At 42.1% G+C, this 14,780-nt stretch overlaps 2 protein-coding genes across 2 annotated transcripts in view; one reads left to right on the top strand and one right to left on the bottom strand.

Moving 5' to 3' along the window:
- Atg16 (Autophagy-related 16) overlaps nt 1-14,780 on the bottom strand; it is a 409,710-nt gene that overhangs the window by 93,035 nt on the left and 301,895 nt on the right. The gene's annotated exons all lie outside the window — the stretch shown is intronic.
- The window catches only part of neo (ZP and PAN domain-containing protein neyo), a 174,407-nt gene that overhangs the window by 33,569 nt on the left and 126,058 nt on the right, over nt 1-14,780 (top strand). Inside the window, exon 2 of the mRNA XM_018514935.1 lies at nt 11,917-11,959. The gene's annotated coding sequence lies outside the window, so the exon portion shown is untranslated. The remainder of the gene's footprint in view (nt 1-11,916; nt 11,960-14,780) is intronic.

Raw genomic sequence — 14,780 nt, 5'->3', positions numbered from 1 at the left:
GAGATCGATTTTACCGGAGGAACATTGGTAGCATGCGGCAAAGGTTTTCTTCTTACATTCACTTCTCTGTGAACGTATTTATACGCACGTGGAAGCACCGATACACATACATTGAATCTCGACGACATGAAAACAGAAGAGGAGAGAGTACAACCAATGATCTCAATACTTTTCCTGGTGCTCCTGTGAGATTTATATTTAAGTTTAAGAGTAAAGCGGGAAAAGATCGAATGTCGAGAGCGAGCAGATAGCTCAGGGACTCGAAGAAAGAGGGCAAACGAGAGCGATACGTCGTAAGTTCCGCGGTTTGTCCCTTCACCTCTTCCACAGTCTCGCACGGGTGTGCAGGTACACACTTTGTCACGGTCGTGGCCCCGGCTGGCGAACGGAAGAAAGGAGGAAAGAAAACAAAGAAAGCCGCGAAGATCATTATTAAGGAGTAATGAATAATACCGGAAAGAGATTCAAGCGTGTAAGAGTACGACGCACGACCTCGCCGGGTATAATTCTCGGCGATGGCGTCATTAACTCTGCACCGCCGCGCGTTGCGGTACACGGCGGGAAGATGGAAGGCGGCGGATTCATCGTGAGGATACATCGCAAACGTGTACGCGATGCTCCTTTCCTTGCGGAAGGCTAAACGCGAGTTGTTACGTCGTAATGTTACGTTGCAATAATGCCGGCATTATTTATTGATTTATACGGGAGCGCTGCGGCGGCTGCCACGGAATTGGAACCCCGCGGAAAAAAAGAAGCGGTACACAACAACTGATATATTTTTATCTAATACTTTTTTTTTTCTTCCTTTCTCTCGTCCATGAACGCAAACGTTTTGTTAGACACATCTTTCCGCTGTACTCTGGTTAAAATTTTTTTTCTAGTTACCAGAGACTAACATATTTCACGTCAAATGGTATATATACAACTATCGCATCTTGAATAGCTATTTAAAAAAAAAGTTACTTTTTAAAAGTGTCGGTTTCTCTTGGAAAAAAATTAAAAAGAAATTAGAAAAGTTCATCTTATCTGCAATATTTAACAAAAGAACTAGTTATCTGTTCTTCTTATTTGTTTTTGCGTTAAAACTCATTTCATTTACATCATAGTTGGCACGTTCTTAGTGCCCCGTAGCTGCTCATAATATTTCCATCCGCTTCCTCCGCTGATAACATTTGCTCGTGAACTCTGAGCTAGTTAGCAATTTCTAGATACCCTACACAGTTCACGACATGCATACCTCCTCTCTTCGGACTATACCGCGGTCCGTAATGCGGGATTATCTATCGATTTATTTGGAGCAAGAGGAGGAGGGCCGAGCACGTAGAAGCGGGCGGTCGACGTAGTTTCGAAGTACGATGCACGAGAGCGAGCGCCTTGTCGCCTTGCATGCGAGATACGAAATTATCGCGACGATTCGGAACAGTTAGGTTCGTCTACCGGTCGGGAATGGCGCACTCTACAAAGAGGAAGAAGATGGAGAAAGAGAGAGGGAGAGGTAAAGAAAACGGAACTGTTTCGCGGAGCAAATGTATGCGCACTCGCGGAGATAACGCGAACGCGAGGCGGGCTCTCTTTCTCTCTGTTCCTCTCTCTTCCTTTCACGTCTTTCTCTCTTCCTCTTTTTCATTTTCTCTCCTATCCGCATTAACGTGCTGATGCGGTCTCGAGCCAAGACTAGAGGTTAACTCTCGTGTCCATCTTCGGTCTACACGATGGATAATTCAGCGTACCTTAACCGTCCTGTGCGCCGCGGAAGAAACCGCGCGGACGCAGCGTGTAAATCGTTTCAGGAAGATGAAGCATCGTCCGTTTGTCCTAGGACGATTTCCGCAGAGTGTGCTTCCTTCCTTGACACTGCGAACTTGGCGAGATCTTGTTTGCCGTATGATCGCGGGAATTCCATTTGCAAACGGTGATCGAGGGAGATAGGGATACTGTCTATGTTGGTGGCATTGTCACAGAATGTTACGTCACAGAATGTTACGTCACAGAATGTTACGAATTTCATCGGTTATATATCGAAAGAAGAGCGGAAAATATCTTCAGTGATATCCCTTCAGAAAATATGGTATGCCACATTTCATACATGTTACATATATAATACAAAAGATTTCTTAAAATAAATCCGTTCTAAGCAAATTTTAATGTAAATCTATTCCACACACACAGGAGATTGTTTTACAAGAAGGTAGTTTTGTCATGATTACTGGTATTACAAGACTAATGTTTTCGTTATACATTCATAACTTGCGTGTTTCTTAATGACTAGATATCAACGTAGGAAAGATTCCATCCGGCGTAGACGCACGCAATAATTCGCGTACGATAATTTCATGATAAATGACGACAGAAGAATCCGGCCTACTATCCTTCATTCTTGTCTATTGATCAATCAGAATGTTTCAGAGATGTTCAATCTGTCGACTCGTTCAAGGCCGGGGGATAATAAATCGTATAAGACGCGCCGGGCGGTGAATCGTGGAGGGATTAATCACGGGCGCATAAACGACCGAGAGACTTTAATTCCGTTCCACCACGTTGAATTTGATTAGCACGCGGCGATAAAGAGCTCGTGACTGCTGCCTGTCGCGTCGTTGAACAAGGCGCTTGCTCTCGTGCGCGCTTCTTCCTCTTGAAGGACTACAAAGGGGTTGGGGACATGTTCCGACTTTGTCCCGAGGGACAAATCAAAACGGCGTAATGAGAGTATAGGAAGATGCGCTGATGGAAGGTGCGCGAAATGAGGGGGATGCCGGAAGGACATTGGCGTTTGTCCTGTAGGACAAGTGTAACAGCCGTATCATCACCTCAGCTGACATTCTCATTCGTGATGAATGAGAAGGTAACCGACTAAGCGGCCCACGCTTGAGAGATCTGTCTGTAGAAAATGCCTTTTTTTTCCACGCGTTTCCCACGTTTTCTATGCACAGTTGTTCTGCGACACGCGCTGTTATAACACCGTATAACGCTTTGCTCCTTTCTCTCTTGATATTATCCATTCTAATTTAATGTCCATCATATCTCTTCTATTATCTTCCATTTCGCCTCGCTCGTTTCATAGTTGATTTCATATAAAAGTAAATATTTGTTCACGTTGGTCGAAATACTGTCTAATTTTGCTCATAAAGACCTTTTGCCTTTACAGAGTAAACGCGCAGTTTCTCACACCGAATTCCATACCATTTTTATCATAAAGAAAGATACTAAATCCAGAAGCGCAAAAAATTATGTAATAATTCATTAAATATTAATATCGATATTGATGTCATTTAAAAGAAAAAATTTGTATATTAAATTAAATTTGACGTTAACATGTATATTATCAATTATGAACATCGAATATGAACACAAAGGCATATATAAAAATACGTGGAAGAAGCTGCGTTGAGAAAGAACGGGACAGCTCATCTCATTCGTGACTCCCATTAAACCACGGAACTGATTTGTCGATCAGCACGACATAAAGAGCGAGGAACAGGCGAATACGTCTTATCGATCGCGTTATTGTACGAACAGAAAATAAAACCGATTTACTGTTATTTGAAGACCACCCCGACACGATCTCGTATGCCGGGGCTCTATAGAAGAGCTGTATCTCGTGCATCTTGAGCTCGGCATTCCTGGATAAGACCCGCATTAAATCTCGTCCGCGGATTCGTCCGGTCGCCATTCTTGCACCTAATACCCGATCCCGTAGGTCCGCAGTCCCGTAGAGGGTTCGCGACCTACCGTGGGGGCCGCCCGCGATCTATAGAAAATCATGATAATTATTACGTTAGAGCTAACTGCGCTTCTTATCGATGGAAGATGAGTCTTGAAGCCCCCGCGTGCTATCACGATACCCTGGACTGTGGTCACTGTAACATTTGATGAACGCGCGATAGGTGCATACTGCACACGCGACGGTGCAGGGAGGTATGTGATTCACCTACGCGATATATATATATATATATATATATGCGCTTCGTGATGGTGAAGATGACAACCTCGATGACGGCGGCTAGACTATACGGTCGCTTGCGCGTTATGTGCACCGGAATAACGGGCTGCAATGGACTGATAATTATTTCGATGCCAAGGGTTCATCGTGTATAATTGAGAACGTGAGTAAACACTTAAGTGACTTTAATTCAATTTTCTCCCTGTACACCCGCTGTATATTATCACGTGGCAAAGGTCTCGCGCCGCTGTGGCTCTCGACGGCGGTTTTACGTAGGCACATGCTAAAACATCGTTGATTCTAATCTTGGACGCGAATCAAATACGCGTAACGCGATATATTGCGCGAATAGATTTAATTGGTCGTTCGTAGTAATCGTGACAAAATTATTATGTGCGTAATAACACCTAACGTGATTAAAATAATTGAGGAATAAAAATGATGACTTGACGCATCTTTCTATCATATTTTCTTACAGGAATTGATGATGGCACGTGTTGGAGAAGTTAAACATAGTCGATAATATCGTTTTTAAGACTCTGCGAACTTCATTCACCGTTTGCCGAGTCGTTATTGTAATGGAGTGTCATTATGAGTTAGGGACATTGCAGGAGGAAATAAAGCTGCGCTTTTTACACGCGTTTCTTGCGCGTGGTTTTGAATGGAAGGAATTTAAGACCCTTTGTCTCGATAACGACAAGGCGCGCGCGAGAATATCCACGTCGTTTGCGGGCTGTCTCGCATAATTGCAGTTGCAGCAATTCACCTCTGTTGTGTGCATTCAGGTCGGGTCATAGGCGACGACAACGCGCAGTACGCGGATGTAGACTAAGAGGTGGAGGGCGACAATGTATAGATACAACGCAACGGTATAGATACGAGGTAACGGGAGGAAATTGGAGGCTGGACACCGGTTGACCGGTCAGTGCCGCGTGGCACTACCGAGAGAATGATCTCTCCCCAAGTATATCGCTCGATACTAATTGGTTCTATGTTACGGTTGACGTATTAAGGAAATTAAAGTTCTCGAGATATCAACGCTCTCGAGCCTTCCTGTTCACCTAGTTTCGCATAAGTGTTCCTTCATTGATCGTTCGTACCTGTCGCTTTAGTCAAACGAGATATAAACTATACCTCTTTCCCCTCCAAAGGATAATTTCATATTGAAATAGTTTCGCGACTCCCGCATCCTTGATGATTGCGATATACCGCATAGCTCGAGAATTAATCTTACGTATGAATGCGTACGGGTTTATCGCTTGAATGACTTCTTTGGACGTGCGTAAGATGTGTCACGGTGGCGCACTTTCCTGCCTCTCCGTTCCTGCTAGACCAAAAGTAACGACTAAGCCACCATAGATAGTTTCAATCCGGATACCGTTAAATGTTACGACGTTCACCGCCCGACGTCGCGGCGTGTGCATACTGCGTCATAAACAAAACAACGAATGAGCTCCTTTTGCAGGTAGCTGCCTAAGCTGCCTGCCTGACAGTCTTGTATCTGTGACAAGAAAGTGGGACGCGTGAAATATGCGTCTGGTTACGGCAGGCGCCAAAATAACACGTAACGCCTCGTGCAAGCGGAGATGCATTCACCGTGAATGCAACGTGTACGTAAGCCACACGACCGATATAAACAGAGCCGCGCATAAATGGATCTGTTTGTCGCCGTGACAAATGCACGAGAGCATTCGAGACCGACATCTACCTTCATTCCACGGATGTTACGAGGTTTATATTGTTAGTAAACGAAATCTGGTAATGTGCGAAGCAAAAAAGATGATGTTAAAAAAGAGCAGATTTTTGCTCAAAAAGAGTATAAGTAAAGGAAAGAGTGTTTTTTGTAGATTTTGATCTCCTGGATACGATAAAGTTATTAAAAAGTTCGTGGTGTACGGAGAACATCTCGAAAATTAAATAAGAATATTGACATTTGGATAAACACACCATTCGTGTTCAATTTTCGAAGTGTTTCCCAAACGCTACAAACTTTTTAATAATTTTATCGTATCTATAAGGTCAGGAAACACTATTTCCTCTACTTATACTTTTTTTTTTTTTTAGCAAAATCTGTCCTTTTTTAACATTCTCTTTTTTGCTTCGCACATTACCAGATTTTGTTTATTAACAATATAAACCTAGTAACATTATTTATTTACATTTTTTTGGACAGAAATCTATCCCTTTTTAATATCTTTCTTCCCGTATTTCAAGGCGCGGTTATCTATATATTCATCGAATTTTTAATGTCTGGTTAATAATGTTTGCGATTTTATCAGTTCGTTAACAGTAATTTTTACACAATCGAAATGATTCTTGACCTCGCGCGTGATTCTTGACCGCTACTTTATACACGACGTGAAAATATTTCCTCTTAATCATTAGCTCAAGTGGCTTTAAGGCATCCCACTAATTAAGCCTGACGAGACCGTGGTGCGGAATGCATGAGCGGTATTGTGTCATGAGAAATCTCCTCGCGTACACAACACGTCATTATATACGTGTGTACATATTTATTCATATGATAACGCACATATGACGTTGTGACCACATTTCATGTAAATGTAACGAAGCAATTTCAACGGACGCGAGTACCTTCTCCGGTACTCAAAATCTTTGCCTGAACATACGTGGACGTCAAAATCGCTAATATCGACATGTGTTCCTTTTCTGCTCTATTCTTCCCGACATGTCATCAGTCGGCAATTTATGGTCACTTATATAGGGTTGTCGTAAAATTAGGAATCAAGGAAATTGAAAACGGCCAGGGAAATTAGAGACAAGTTAAGGAATGTTGCAACATTTTTTGGAAAATAAAAATTCTTGGCTTCAAAGAATAGTATTCATACATCACATGTTTTGAAATACTATCAAATTAACAATTAAATGCAAGTAGTGTCAGCAACATTAATAATAATTTGTATTACTATGTTAAATTACTCTCTTAACAAATATTTAACGGTTTCTAAATCAGGACGCAAATATTAAAAATTTCAAAATGTTGAAAATATGGGAAAATCATGAAATTTTCTTTAAAAATTAGAGAAAAGGATATGGAATTTTATGATAAGGAATTTGAGGCAACTCAGCTACATGACCTCAGACTAGACAGATTCTGGGTAGGTCAACAAATGGCACTATTGCTTACATACCGCAGTCTACATATCAACTCCGACCACGTTCTTTACAATGTGCGGTTTGTGGTTAATTAATATTTTTGCTACGCGGTCACACAACCAACTGCTGCATTATTATCATTTAGGTCTGTAAATCACAAATGCTTCAGCACAAAATAACAGTTTCGATACGAACTGGAATGTTGGCCTATCTTCCACGTGTGCGTGATTTTACTTGTAGACATATAATTTTTATTAATGTTCATCAATTCAGGGGGAAATAAATTTTATGTTTATATGTGTGACCACGTAATCTAATTATATTTAATACAATATATATATATATATATATATATTATATCTCGTGCTAATTAATATTATTTCACAATATTATAATTTTAATTGAAGCTAATATTTTCGAGGCTACGTAAATTATTCTATAGTTTTATATAATTTTTATTTTACACAAAATATGCTACCTCTTTTAAAATTTCAAAATATCATACATATATAAATCGTGTTATTACAGTTTAAAATGTAGAAGCCTATATGTCGAAATCAACTGTTACGTTAACGTTAATATCTGTCAACGTAACCGGAATATTTGGAGATTGCTCAAAGAAATGTATATACGACCATCCAGATGCCGTGCAAATCGTTGCATTTTGTAAATGCCTTGGAATTCGGCCCGCAAAATTGTACGTTGCAGAATGGTAACGCAGTTATGTTCGGTCCACGAAGTCACCGGTCACAGGAAAATCAAGATTCGGACAATAAAATGTGAATTCAGGCGAATATTCGATAGGAACGTGATTCCTGAATAGGGGTTAGAACGAACGACTGCATGTAGCTCATTTGACGATTGCAGCAGGTGCATATTATACGCGCTTCGACCGGATAGATCTCGCGCGAATTCATAAAGCAGTCCTTTGTACGAACATTTTATGTGCCCTACGGTTTTTATAGAAATTTCACGCGCCAGTGCTCGCCTTATGATTGGTCCGAGAACGGCAGAGATGGAAGAGAAGAAGAAGAGTAAAGATAACGAGAATGACACGCCGTCGCGAATGTCCCAGCTCGAAAATTTCTCGCTTGAAATATCGCTGTGTCTTCCTGAAAATCCTCCTCGTTTTAACAGTCTTGCTAGTCTGTCGCCGGATAACATGGTTTAATCCCTAATCGCGTTAAACAGACGATAGCGCCGGGGATTTTTCAACGATCAATGGGTAGTCGCTAAATGCTTGTGCTCGTTAATGGCCGATCGGGAGAGAAGGATGAGGCACGTTTCGATTTCCTGTTCAGCTCTAAGATAAGTAGGTAATCTGCCTGCCGCTGTTAAATGCTCGCTCGTCTCTCTCGCTGCTTCTCCGGCTTGCGAATTTAATCGTATGTCCTATGACGTAATTCGGCACTTGTACGTGAAGCAGATTCGATTTTACTTGGAGCAAGTTACCAAGACGTTCCACTAATTTTACGGTCAACCACCGATGTATACTTCCCCTGACAGTATTGAACTCCCGCGAGGAACAAAGCGTCTACTCAGTGCACTTTGACCGATAACGTGGCTAGATAAGGAGCTTCCCAGGGATCACATGACGTTAATTATCTACAAACTACTTGCAAACTGCGATGGCACAATACGGCGTTCTGTGCGTGTTTCGCACGACCAATTTACGCCGAAATTCTGTGCGCGCATGTTAGTAGTTTGCTTGGTAAGATCATTCGTAATCCGGCTGAGCAAATTAAAACGGTAAAGCACCGGTAAACAGCTATGTAATTACGAGTACGCATAACTAAAAGACTCTAATCAACGTGCTAATAATGCGATTTTTAACGTCATAAAACAACAAAGCGGCATTATCTCTTTTAGTCGGAAAATCTAATTAAAACGAGAATTGCAGCGCCCATGGCGGGAAATGGAGATAATTAGGGGTTCACGATTATCATGTGCGAAATCAATTATGTGTGTTTTATAATGTTGCATTTTACGGAGTCTCCATGGTCTCGCGTGGCGAACCGACCGACGTCATATATCAAGCTGTGTAACAATGCGCTTGTCGCGAGAGCTCCTTTAATTTACTCGCGCCGCTCTCGTGGAGTCCGTGTGCCGCGGTAGACCGTATCGTGGTGGTGGAGCCAGCTTCTTCCGCTTGAGCATCGATACAGGGGCACGGCCGTCCGTCGAATATACGAGCCACTTACGACCGGGCGCAACCACGTATGTGCATTCCTGGTCCTTCACGCGCAGGGGAGATACAAGCCCCTCGGTGTCTTTAATATGCGACAGACAAGCTGACCTCGCCCTTTCCGCGGCGGTACTTGTTTCAGACTATTATCCAAGTACGTAGCTACGTGGCTACCTACTCCACGCTTACTCCCAGAGAATTTATAATAACCGCGCTATGGAGTTACCGCGGAAGCGTGCCATACCGTTCGTCGCGCACGACCACGCCGTGACCATGCCACGCTATATGTACCACACGACGAGAAAGCGTCGTGTACCAGCCGTATAATAGATCGAGAGGGACGACGAGACGCGACGGTCTGATGATCAAGTTCTGTATAGTCTCCCGCTCCTTCCTATACGATCCTTTCGCGAGGCGCGCCAGCTTGCGGCGGCGTCTCACCGTGCTAGATAAAGAAGACCTATAGCCGAGCGAAGGATATCCGCTTTATGACCGTACAATAATAACTTCAATCAGTTAATAATTACCGGTGATATAACGCACCGCAACACCTTGGAGGCTCGTATGGATAACTGATGGTGGTTTCTTACGCATGTTTAACAGTAAAATCGTTAATGACAAACCGCGCGATAAAGTTGGCTGTTACGTCGAGGCGTTGATAGTTTATGTAACGTGCCGTTAGAGATATCGAATGGCGAAGGAGGAAGTTAGTTGAGATGATATTAAGATTCTTTAAAGAACCAGCGGTATAGAGTAGAATAAAGATGCCCAGGTGTCGTCGGAAGAGAAGTTGATGATGATGACGACGACGACGTCGACATCAACGTCGACGACATCAGCGACGACATCGGCGACGATGACGTCGTACCAACCGAGTCACTCGTTGATACGATAGTGATGGATTTTATTATATATCCTCCACTGTCATCCAAGCGGCTTCCCTTTCCAAGCATATGTCACTCGGCAAATGGCAGCGCCAAGCTGCTTGCTGCATTTTGTGCTATAAACCATGGCGTATAATGCCTCTCTTATTCTGCGTCCATCACCTTCTCCTTCTGCCATCGTCGCTCCTCACGGTTCTCGGCTCGTCTACCTCTGCCACGGTGTAACCACCGCGGCTGCGCCACGGCTCGCTGAATTCCCAGGAAGGTTTGTCGGGTAGCAATTGGATGTAGTTACGCATCGAATGACGATGCAGCCGATGTGCAGGGGGTCGGCGCTATCTCTTCGACCGTTCATCCCCGCGCCGCATTCCCGCGGAGGAAACTGGATCCAGGATGCGTTTCCCGGAAAGCATTGTCCGCAAAATGTACGCGGTCAGCAATCGGCTGAAACTACTCGCGAATCTGACCGCATCGTGCCGCTGCATTTCTGCGTCCTTTGCCGTGTACGTGCACCACACACGTACTGTAGTCGAACGAGAGAACCAGCACGATGCAATTGCATTGACATTCCATGATATTTGATCGTCGCTTCAATTCCCTCCGTGAAATTCAAAGAGTAAATAGTGATACGTGATTGAAGAAGATCAATCCCAAAAAAATCAGTACGCGACTACTTTGACATGTAACTATAAAAAAAAATTTTACATATCAAATCAGAGAATTCAAAAAATTTACTGTAACAAGATTATTGCGAAATTATGTTGATACGAAAAAATATTTTAATTAAAAATTTGCATTTTTTTTTAATTTATATTATTATTATTATTAAATTAATTTTGCACGCAAAGCACATTTTTTCAATTTCAAAGAAGGCAAAAATTATCAATGCTTATTATTATCATCAATGTTGTCAATTGATGGGCATTTGACGAAGTAAGATATTATTCGGCATTTGATTAATTCGTCGTCTATTGGTTGACGTTTCTCGTTGGAAACGTCAATAAGATCGCGCGTTTTCCATGCGAGCAGCTGTGCTCACGTTGTCCGGGCCTACCCCGATTTAACAATCCACCCTCGTGCGCGTTGTTAACCCGACCACGCGTGCCCCGCCATTTCTTCCATTACCGACTCACAGGACGGAAATTTATTCGTCCTTCTACCTCCGACCTAGCTCTCATGGGTCCGTTACCACTACGTACTCGGAATATGAGTAGCGCACACAGTCCGCACCTTCTTAGCGGGTGAGAGAAAGACCTGGAATTAATATTTCTCTCTGCAGTCATGCACGCCCTACCTCGTTCACCATCGCTCGTTTTCTACGGCGGATTCCCGGGAAACTGCGAAAAGAATTTAAATTCGGTACCCCGCGTTCGCATACGACGGTAAGATGAAGACTATATGTCATATCGCAAAGTTCACCAACGGTCGCGCACCGACGTCGCTTATTCCTTACTTTGATAAGACAGAGTTTGAATTTTTACGCGTTCGCAGGGTTGAATATTTCCAGCCGCAGTCTGAATGGCAGTTTGTCTCACACACATACACACATATACATACACGTGCGAGAAGAAATGAAAATTTCTATTCTACACTTACTTAATTCTAGATTATTAGTCATACGCGAGCATAATAAGTGATCATCCAATATTTCTCATGATAAGAGAAATGTGTTACGAAATTTACAGTATATATATATATATATACGAAGTAAAGTACTCTGTATTTTTTCTCTGTACTCTTTTTTTCCAACGTATCTTTTAATAAAAAACTTGTCTTTTTTTTTGTTGCAGGATCGAGGAGCCTCAACGAGGGTCGAACGTTACGACAACAGCGGTAAGTGATGCATAAGTATTTTAATACCAAATATGTCTAACTTTTCGCTCAAGAAAGGCGAGACTCTCCGTGACGCGTAATGGCTCAACGGCGGGTTAATGAGAATTGCTCTAGGTGCAGATAAGGTAACATTACTCGAGTTCACCCGAGCAAGTTTACGACTGCTCTTTGTAATCCCGGGGTTTTACCCGATCCTAGATATTTGGGAATTTATTACCGGTACGCCTAACGATCATCTCTCACTACAAAGACAAGTTGCGATCAAGATTCTCAATTTAATAGCACTCGAGATATTATTTCGCCTTTGTAATTAATTACGTTTCTACCTCATTATCGATAAAATCAACAAAAAGATACACTTCTAACTGTGAAAACTCACAGACGCTTTAAATTACGAATGATCCAAAGAAATTTTAGTCACTCGAGCCGACAGTACTTGCTGAAATCACCGTAAAAGGAGAGAAAACCGTACAACTCCTATATTCTTCTTGCGGTAAAATGCTCCGACACCTTGCTGCACAATTCCTTTCCATCGACTGAATCTGTCACTAGCTATTTTCTCGTCCGATGGTTTACTGTTTCTCCCATGCATTGGCTGTCGCTGGGACGTCGCCTAAAGTCCACGTTAAATTAATTCCGTTACGTCTTTTTAATCGCAATTTCTCTAAAAAAAAAAATTTAAATAATAGTATCCGAAATTCGCTCACACGTTAAGTGCGGTAAAATTGGGGAATGCGGGAATAACTATCGATTGAAATAACAAGAAAATATTCGGTTATACAGAAAATAGAACGTTCATTAATAGACTTGTACTATTGTACGTACAATCGTGATATATGTATGTATAATAATAGGCGTCTCGTTAGAGTCTATAAATCATCAATTCCTCGCATATCTTTGTACCGCGCCTAGATAAAGTGTAGAACATGCTCGAATCGTGCATACGTGCTATAGCTCGTGTAGCTCTAAGTTTATAATTGAAATACGTAGATTACCTATTCCACACACGCATTGGAATCAAGCCAATTGACGCACAGAATGCTGTGACGCTCGTAACAGTGCTGCAGCCTTACACGGGATATAAGTTAGTTCAGCACTGAAGTGCAGAAATGGGTAACTCTATACGTCTTAGAATCAAAAGCACGAGACATGTATTCATTCGTAATTCTTGAATACTGCATGGAACGTACGTGTGAATTTTCCTTGGCTGAGGAATACTCTTATATGATATTCTTAGGAAGCGCGCATAAAAAGAGATATCACTGACAAATGTAAGAAGTTTCAGAAAGAGAAACGAAAAATACGATTAAGATCCCATTAAACTTGAAGCCAATTTTTTATTACTTGATGAAGAGAATTGAGTTCTTTACTACTTAATACAGTTTCCTTAATATTGCGAAAAAGATTAAAGAGTTATCGACATGATATATGATACATCCATTTGAGATGTATTATATTATTTATTCGTATCTGTAACTATCTCGATCATCTCGAGCTCGATTCATCGCGGAACATTGGATACCGGTTTGAAAATGTCGTTCGGGACGGTTATACGTTGAACGTTACAGACGATTCCTCATACCTCGTCGGCGCATCTGTCTTCCTTCTATCTCGCAATGTTGCAATGGTGCGAGATAGAAAGGATCAGAGGCGATCGTACGCCGGCGGCAGTCTGAATAAACGTTGGAATTTGATCTCATGTTTGCGTCCCGCGATAGAGAGCCGCGAAGGGACGGCAGTCAGTGGGAGCGCGATGGGTAAAAGGAAAGAAGAAGAAGAAGAAGAGAGATCGAGTTGACGATTCCCCATCTTTGTTTGGCTACCGTGAGATATCTCGAGTGCCAGTGTAACGCGGTAGGACGGTACGTAATTAACGCCTCATGTAGATGCTATCGCTGTCGTGGACGCGAAGGTAGTCCGCGTGACGACCGGTAATGTACGGTCTTGTTGTGCTGTAATGGAATATTATTATCGGTCAACATCGAGAGACTCGTGGGGAGTTAGGGCTACTTAATGGTACCGATGGTGGATCCGCAAACGCGACGCGTTCGATGGTCTACGACGACGTTCGTTTTTCTGTCGTCGCTTCAACGTCGCACAACCCGCTCGGCGCCGGTTTTCGTAATTTGCGTGGGTTATGCATCCGTCGGGACACGATGCAACGAAAGAGATATTTCTCGCCAAGTTGCGCGGGAAAGATGTACCGGTTTATCCCCGGCACTTTTACGGCCCGCGCTAACCGCGAGTCGCGAGCGAAATATGTGAAATTATCGAGCGAAATAAAAGGAAACGTAGAACCGCGCGAAGTTTATATGCGCCTTTAAACGTAGCTAACGCGCGTTTTAGAGCGTGAGAAGTGTTTGCGGGCGCGTTTTGTAACGAGTCACCGATACAACTCTCTTTTCACTGTCTGCGTTTAATGGTCGCTTAAAATACAGATAAGTGAATATAATTTTTAGGACACGATAATTAAAAGTAGGAATTTGAGAATCTAGTCGAATTAGTTCTATAAATTTTATACAAAATAATAGAGGTAATTATAAATAGAAAGGTTGCAAGTGTAACTATTAATATAAATATGATACGTAATTAGAGTAATATAAATACGAAATTAGAAACAAGCTTGATTTATGAGATGATATAGAATTGAGTTATATACATATCCATAAAAATTAATAATACAAGTCAGTTAAGTTTACGTTATGTTTACAACATATTTTTTATCTAAATCTATACAACAGAATACGCTGTTGTAAGCTAATCGTTGTCTATTGAATTTTCAATGTCTATGACATTATAACATTTTTATTATATATATATA

This window comes from Trachymyrmex cornetzi, unplaced genomic scaffold (assembly GCF_001594075.2).
Source record: "Trachymyrmex cornetzi isolate Tcor2-1 unplaced genomic scaffold, Tcor1.1 scaffold56, whole genome shotgun sequence".
In the NCBI taxonomy this organism is placed as follows: domain Eukaryota; kingdom Metazoa; phylum Arthropoda; class Insecta; order Hymenoptera; family Formicidae; genus Trachymyrmex; species Trachymyrmex cornetzi.
The sequence above is the reverse complement of the archived record's forward strand: the minus strand, read 5'-3'. Positions and strand labels throughout refer to the sequence as shown.